Below are 8848 nucleotides of genomic sequence, written 5' to 3'. Positions count from 1 at the left end.
TTACATTCGCCTTTTAAATGCACAGTGGATAGCTGGTTGCAGGCTTGTTTAAGCCTCTCAATACACTCATACCTCGGGTTACAGACACTTCAGACTGCGTTTTTTCAGATTACGGACTGCCGAAACCCGAAAGTACTGGAACGGGTTACTTCCGGCTTTTGGCAGCTGCGTATGCGCAGAAGCGCTAAATCGTGTTTTGTGCATGCGCTGAATTGCCAAATCGCAAACCGTGCATGCACAGATGTGCAGACACGGGTTGCGAACGCTGCGGGTTGTGAATGTGCATCCCGCACGGATCACGTTCACAACCTGAGCATCCATTATATTAGGTTCCTGGTAAGTTCCCTTATATCCCTCTTAAAAGAATAAACGCGCCACAATCTTGTGTAAAGTATACAAAAGAAGTTTACTCGCATCCTCAGTTCACAGTTGGATCCCTGAAGGCAGACTTAGTTACGTACATGTGGATCTACCCCATTGGGGTTTAATGCTGGCAGTCACTGGAGTTCTCACGAGGAAAGGAAGATGGAAAAGGAGGAATCAAAGAGAGGGGGTGTGCCTTGCCCTTTTGTTACCTGGGCAGGTAAAGCCACGCCCACCTCTAGTCACATGCAAAGGAAGTATGTCCCAGCCAGGAGGAAACAGGAAGTTCTTGACTGGCTGGACCAAACATTCCCCTGCACGGCCACTCTAGGAAAACAAGGAATGTCGTACTTGACTGCTCCTTATGTATCACATCCCTCATGTTGCTCAGCATGGGCGGTGTCTCACCATTGGTGGCCCCATTAGAAACGCCTGTTCTCCAGGCCTGATTTCGCCCCGTTGCCAACCCCTGCATGCAACCTCCATTCTCCCAGGCTTGTAGGGAAAGCCAGCATTCTGGAATTGAGGGTTGTGTATTCATAAACCTGCCATTGAATGGAATTTCCTTTTTTTGGGAGAGGTGAGGGAAAGCAAGGAAGGAGTGGGTGGGTATAAAGCAAAAAGAAGTTAGTTGGAAAACGTGGTCTCAGGCCAAAGGATCTTCTCAATACAGAATGTACTATACTGTAAATATCCAAAGTGTTAATATATAAATATATATGTTTGTGTGTGTGTATGTACAGATGTTGTTGTTTTCAGCTACGTCAGACTCAAAAGAGTAGACCAGCTGAAGCCAATGGAATTAAATGAGTCACACCCAGATGGGTCTGGGTCTAGAATCATAGAGCTGGAAGGGTCCCGTGGTCATCTAGTCTGACCCCGACACACGGGAATCTCTGCTAAAGAATCCTTGGCTGATGGCTAGCCAACCTCTGCTTGTTGACAACCGATGGAGGAGAGACCATCGTTTTCTGAGGGCCTACTCTGAGTAGGATTTAGTTGGATACAAATACTGGATGTTCCCTGTACAGAGACACTTGTAAATATTTGTAAAATATTTGTTATGGCTTTCATTATTATTTTGGCGTGTGCTGTGTTTCATGTGGTACTGTTTTCCTATTAAAGACCAAACCAGACTTTTTCTTCTTCCCTAAATAGTATTCTTGTCTTAAGTGGGGGTTGAGACAGGCGAGAAGGTGATTCACCAAGTTTTGTGAAACTGCAAAGGTAAATTAAGATCTAAATCCAAACTGAGGGGTAAGGTAAAGGTAAAGGGACCCCTGACCATTAGGTCCAGTCGTGACCGACTGGGGTTGCGGCGCTCATCTCGATTTATTGGCCGAGGGAGCTGGCGTACAGTTTGACTAAGCCGCTTCTGGCGAACCAGAACAGCGCACGGAAACGCCGTTTACCTTCCCGCTGGAGTGGTACCTATTTATCTACTTGCACTTGGTGCTTTCGAACTGCTAGGTTGGCAGGAGCAGGGACCGAGCAACGGGAGCTCACCCCGTCGTGGGGATTTGAACTGCCGACCTTCTGTTCAGCAAGTCCTAGGCTCTGTGGTTTAACCCACAGCGCCACCCGCGTCCCTAAACTGAGGGGTAGTGTATTGGCATTTCAACAGATGGTGTCCCGTGACTGATTTATGGTCAGCCCAGCCCTTTCGGTGAGCCCTATTTGCTCACTTAAATAAATTCAAACAGTGCAACAAACCAAAAAATACTAGAAACATAGAACTGTAAAGTTGGGTGGGGTCACCCCAGGTCATCTAGAATCATAGAATCATAGAGTTGGAAGAGACCACAAGGGCCATCGAGTCCAACCCCCTGCCAAGCAGGAAACACCATCAGAGCACTCCTGACATATGGTTGTCAAGCCTCTGCTTAAAGACCTCCAAAGAAGGAGACTCCACCACACTCCTTGGCAGCAAATTCCACTGTCGAACAGCTCTTACTGTCAGGAAGTTCTTCCTAATGTTTAGGTAGAATCTTCTTTCTTGTAGTTTGGAGCCATTGCTCCGTGTCCGCTTCTCTGGAGCAGCAGAAAACAACCTTTCTCCCTCCTCTATGTGACATCCTTTTATATATTTGAACATGGCTATCATATCACCCCTTAACCTCCTCTTCTCCAGGCTAAACATGCCCAGCTCCCTTAGCCGTTCCTCATAAGGCATCGTTTCCAGGCCTTTGACCATTTTGGTTGCCCTCCTCTGGACACGTTCCAGTTTGTCAGTGTCCTTCTTGAACTGTGGTGCCCAGAACTGGACACAGTACTCCAGGTGAGGTCTGACCAGAGCAGAATACAGTGGCACTATTACTTCCCTTGATCTAGATGCTATACTCCTATTGATGCAGCCCAGAATTGCATTGGCTTTTTTAGCTGCCGCGTCACACTCTTGGCTCATGTCAAGTTTGTGGTCAACCAAGACTCCTAGATCCTTTTCACATGTACTGCTCTCAAGCCAGGTGTCAACCATCTTGTATTTGTGCCTCTCATTTTTTAGTCCCCCTGCAATGCAGGAACCACAGCTAAAGAAACCCTGGCCGCCACCTTCTGAGAATGGCCAGAAAGTTCTGTGGAATCTCCTTTCTTGCAATTTGAACCCATTGCTTTGGGTCTGGTCCTCTGCAGCACAAGAGAACAAGCTTGCCCCCATCTTTCACGCAAAAGTCTTTTAGATATTAGAAGCTCTTTAGATATTAGAAGAGGGACGCGGGTGGCGCTGTGGGTTAAACCACAGAGTCTAGGACTTGCCGATCGGAAGGTCGGCGGTTCGAATCCCCGCGACGGGGTGAGCTCCTGTTGCTCAGTCCCTGCTCCTGCCAACCTAGCAGTTCAAAAGCACCTCAAAGTGCAAGTAGATAAATAGGTACCACTCCAGCGGGAAGGTAAACGGTGTTTCCATGCGCTGCTCTGGTTCGCCAGAAGTGGCTTAGTCCTGCTGTCCACATGACCCAGAAGCTGCTCCCTCGGCCAATAAAGTGAGATGAGCGCCGCAACCCCAGAGTCGGTCACGACTGGACCTAATGGTCAGGGGTCCCTTTACCTTTACCTAGATATTAGAAGATGGCTTTCTGTATCACCTCTTTTGTGATGTTTCCCATTTAGGCTATCATATTACTGCTGCTCAGAGGGGCTTTCAGTGCAATGAAAGCTGGACAGAAATCAAACCAGAACATTTGTGGGATTTCCACTTAAAAAATATTACGGGGCTTTATTATTATTATTATTATTTTAGTAACTTATTACCCATAGGTCTCCAAGCAGCTAGCGACACATTTTAAAAAATGAACACATTATACCATTAAAAGAATTCATTCCAAAAACTTTCCGTTAAGAAAAGCACCCATAGCAGCCACAGGAGAGCTGAAGAAGATTTTTACAACACAACCCCAGGCATGTCTACTCGGAAGTAAGTCCCTCTGGGTTCAGCAGGGCTTACTCCCATGTAAGCGCAGCTGCAATCATTTCAAGTGTATTGTTTTGGGAAACATTCTCCTGAAGAGGATCAACTCCATGCTTGCTTGCTTACTTGAAACCATTGAATTAAATGGGATTGCTTTCTGAGTAGACCTGCTTTAGGTAGCATTGCTCTAAGCATCTTAAATATAGCCAAAGCAGGGTTGATGTTGTCTTTGTAAACTGCTTTGTAGGGGCAGTGTAAAAATATTTTAAATAAAATAAAATATATAATAACGCAGGCAGATAAGCAGTGCTGTCAATCTTGCTCCACCCACACACAATGATTCTTTCTTCTTTAGCAAGAAGTTTCTGTATATGCACAGATTGCAAATGAAGCAAAGATTTTGCAGGCGCTATAAATAGTTGAAAATGGGATAGCATCATGAGCAGAAATTGCCATGGATGCAGGGGGGAAAAGGAAATCTGGAGGGACCCAATGTTCTGGCTTCTTATTCCACTCTTGGACTATAGCCCCTCAAAGACAGTACTGGGGAAGCTTCGCAGAACAAACTGAAGCAGAAAAAAGTGCAGTGTTCTTGTGACAAGACTACACTGCAGAATTCACCAGCAATAAGTGGTTCTGGTGGGCACAGAGTCCCAGCCAACAGTGCAATAAAGGTAAAGGTAAAGGGACCCCTGACCATTAGGTCCAGTCGTGGCCAACTCTGGGGTTGCGGCCCTCATCTCACTTTATTGGCCAAGGGAGCCGGCATACAGCTTCTGGGTCATGTGGCCAGCATGACTAAGCCGCTTCTGGCGAACCAGAGCAGCGCACGGAAACGCCGTTTACCTTCCCGCCGGAGTGGTACCTATTTATCTACTTGCACTTTGAGGTGCTTTCGAACTGCTAGGTTGGCAGGAGCTGGGACCGAGCAACAAGTGCTCACCCCGTCACGGGGTTTCGAACCGCTGACCTTCCAATCGGCAAGTCCTAGACTCTGTGGTTTAACCCACAGCACCACCCACATCCCTAACAGTGCAATAAGGTTTACCATATTTCAAACAGCGAGAATCCGGACAGAAAAGTTGTTGCACTTTGGCACTCCAACATGGGACTGCCATACGTTTGGATTTTCCCAGAAATTTGACCAATTTCCGCCAGGACGCTACTGCAGTATTCTGGATATATCCGGAAGATTCTGGGCGTATGACAACTTTAAATGAAACACTTGTCACACAACAATACAAGCTTAATTTAGAATAAATCTTTACGGCAGGAGCAGCAACAGAAAACAGTTAAAAAGAAGAGGGGAGGGAAAGGAGGGAAAAGGAACAATTTTAAGAGAGACATAAAAGATCCTGGAATTGAACCCAGAGGATGTGACTCCCCCCCCCCCCCGATTCTTCTCCTTCACCTGGGAATTAAAAGATCCTGGCAACCTCATCGTGGTCAGGCTCTCCGGCTCAGAAACCCTGACCTGTCGAGACATTTAATCATTAAATCCTAGATTAGCATGCTTGCTCCAGCTTGCTCCCTCTTTCAGCCGATGCAGACTTTAGCTTGCTGCTGCGAAAGTTCCAAAATGTTTGTATTATCGAGACCAATCACTTTCTAGTCTGTTTCAGTGGCTCTGTGGGATGCAGAAGGTGATCAGAGTTCCTTGCTGGTTTGCATTTAGCAGCGAGTCTAAGGTCGCACTGTGCGTATCGGGAAAAGTGCCATTTCCAGGAGTAACAATGTGCCTATTAAGTGACTAGGTGAAAGGGGGTCAGATGTGGGTTTTGGGGCTGGACGACCCCTGCAAGAGAGCATTGCCCAAGGGGTGAAATGCCACTATTTACATTTTAACTCCAGGGTTTCCCAAACTTGAGTCCCCAGCTTTTTGTGTGTGTACTACAATTCCCATCATGGGACGCGGGTGGCGCTGTGGGTTAAACCACAAGAGCCTAGGACTTGCCAATCAGAAGGTCAGCGGTTCGAATCCCCGTGACGGAGTGAGCTCCCGTTGCTCAGTCCCTGCTCCTGCCCACCTAGCAGTTCGAAAGCACGAATTGTAAGGTAAAGGTAAAGGGACCCCTGACCATTAGGTCCAGTCGTGGCCTACTCTGGGGTTGCGGCGCTCATCTCGCTTTATTGGCTGAAGGAGCCGGCGTACAGCTTCCGGGTCATGTGGCCAGCAGGACTAAGCCGCTTCTGGCGAACCAGAGCAGCGCACGGAAACGCCGTTTACCTTCCCGCCGGAGTGGTACCTATTTATCTACTTGCACTTTGACGTGGCAGGAGCAGGGACTGAGCAATGGGAGCTCACCCTGTCACGGGGATTCGAACCACCGACCTTCTGATCAGCAAGCCCTAGGCTCTGTGGTTTAACCCACAGCGCCACCCGCGTTCCTGCATTTTAAGTTAGAGCTTAATAATTATTTCACTATTAATATACTTCTTAATTGTATTTCACTATTAATATACTTCTTAAAAAAGGGATGCGGGTGGCGCTGTGGTCTAAACCACTGAGCCTAGGGCTTGCTGATCGGAAGGTTGGTGGTTTGAATCCCCGCGACGGGGTGAGCTCCCATGGCTCTGTCCCAGCTCCTACCCACCTAGCAGTTCGAAAGCATGTCAAAGTGCAAGTAGATAAATAGGTACCACTCTGGTTTTGCCAAAAGCAGTTTAGTCATGCTGGCCACATGACCCAGAAGCTGTCTGCAGACAAACGCCAGCTCCCTTGGCCAGTAAAGCGAGATGAGCGCCGCAACCCCAGAGTTGTCCGCGACTGGACCTAACAGTCTTGGGGTACCTTTACCTTTATGCTTCTTAATTGTATTTCAGTTCAACAATTACTTTGATAGATTACATATTTTCTTTTGTGCAAATGGCTTTAGATACCTATTAGGCCCACAAATTACCATATAGCATATATTCAACACACAAAAAAGTGAGAATTTGTTGTTGACAAAGGACAGCTGAACATATAAAGGGCCCCGTTGCCTTCAGTAGCTTAGGGCGACATCAAACCGAAATCTGGCCCTGAGCTCAGCCCATTCATTTTTCAATGAACTACAGGTCTCTGGGTCCGGCTGCCAACAGACAAACCATTCCTCCTTAGTTCCTTTTATCATCCAGCCACTTTGCTGTGGTTCAACCGCCATGGCTGACTTCCTCAGCGGAACAAGGCGTGCTGGCGATTTTTTGGATGACGACCCATGCACAAAATTTCCTGTGGCCTCTTTTTTTGGGGGTGGCTGTCTATAAGCATCTTGTGTCCGTTCTAAGTCCTGTTGGCAGAGACCCCATGCCAAGTGAAAGGTCTTTCATCCTTGATTTTATTTTTAGAAAGTTAAGAACCCACCCTAGACACCTCTCTTCTCCAGACCCGTTTACATATCCACCTTAAGTTGTTGCGATACTCTCTCTCAGCTTTATATCTAAGCTTCTACTCCCCAAGGACCTAAAAAAGTGAGAGTGGCTCAGGCAACATAATATGGAAAATTAGTACGTGCTCCCTCACTGTTTGTGATGGAATTATGCGTAACATATGGGTGCCTGCTGATGAGTTTGGAGGAATTATTTTCGGGTACCATGAGTGTATTTCATTGCAGAGGCAAAGCCAGGGCCACAAGCAAGCAAGCCCCTCATCTGCACTGCACATTTTAATTTTTAAATTTCTGATTTGTTTGCTTTTCTGATAAGCTTCCACATCAACAAAGCATAAATAAAAAAAGATGCAACAAAGAAAAACCTTTCAAAGATTTAACAAACAAAAAAATCAGAAAACATCCATTGACTTCCTGTCCTCTCTTTCCATGGTTCTTTTGTTTTGTTTTGTTTTTAAATAAGTTTTTATTAAGATTTTAAAGGTTACAGAAAAAAAAGGAAAAAAAAAAAACCAAGGAAGAAAAAAGATAAAAAAAAATACATATCATCAAAAAAAAGAAAAATAAGAAATAAGAAATAAAAAACAAGTCAAACCTTTAACTCACTTACTTACATTCACTTATTTCCTTGACTTCCTCACGCCTCCCATTTTTGTATTCTAATTCAATTAAATATTCCAGCAAATCCTTCCAACTTTGTTTTTATCCTAATAATTTATCTTAACATATTATAATTTTACCTTCTCTCTTTCACCAATTCATTTTTACTTAATCCTTTATATCCTTTCTGCTAAAACCACATAATTCCCCCCCCCCCAACATCTTTCTAACATTCCTTAATTTTACAATATTTCTGAAGATAAACTTTAAATTTCTTCCACTCTTCTTCCACCAACTCTTCTCCTTAGTCTCGGATTCTGCCAGTCATCTCAGCCAGTTCCATATAGTCCATCAGCTTCAGCTGCCATTCTTCCCGGGTGGGTAAATCTTGTATTTTCCAATACTTTGCGATGAGTATTCTTGCTTCTTTTGAACCCCTTTCTTCCTCGTGTTTTCTTAGTTCACCCCGTCTATCGCAACCGCTTTTATATACTTTATTTATTTCTTACCCTGCTGAAAATTTTACCATCCTGCTAGGTAAATTGTTTGCTTATAATACTTTCCCATATATTCTATAAATAGCACCCAGTCCTCTTTATATCTTTCATCATTTTGGTTTCTTATTCTAGAGGGCATCCCTGCGAACTCTGCATATTCTAACTGTTTAATATGCCAGTCTTCTTCGCTGGCACTTTATCTGTTTTCCATTTTTGCACTGATAATACGCGGCCGGCCGCTGTAGCATACAGAAACAAATTTCTCTCTTTATTGGAAACTTACGTTGTTAATAACCCCAGCAATAATGCTTCTGGGTTTTTAGCAAAATATTAAAACATTTTTAAAAATTCAGTATACAGTAAATCTTTTCCCAATAATTTTGAATTATTTGTGTTATTGGGTTTTTGTTTTTATTCTGATGGCATATGTTGTGATCTATTCTGTGAACCGCTCTGAGACCTCCGGGTATAGGGCAGTATATAAACTCAAAATATAAGAAGAAGAGTTTGGATTTGATATCCCGCTTTATCACTACCCTAAGGAGTCTCAAAGCGGCTAACATTCTCCTTTCCCTTCCTCCCCCACAACAAACACTCTGTGAGGTGAGTGGGGC

Source organism: Podarcis cretensis (genome assembly GCF_951804945.1).
Source record: "Podarcis cretensis genome assembly, chromosome: 18".
NCBI lineage: Eukaryota > Metazoa > Chordata > Lepidosauria > Squamata > Lacertidae > Podarcis > Podarcis cretensis.
Note: the sequence above shows the minus strand (reverse complement) of the source record.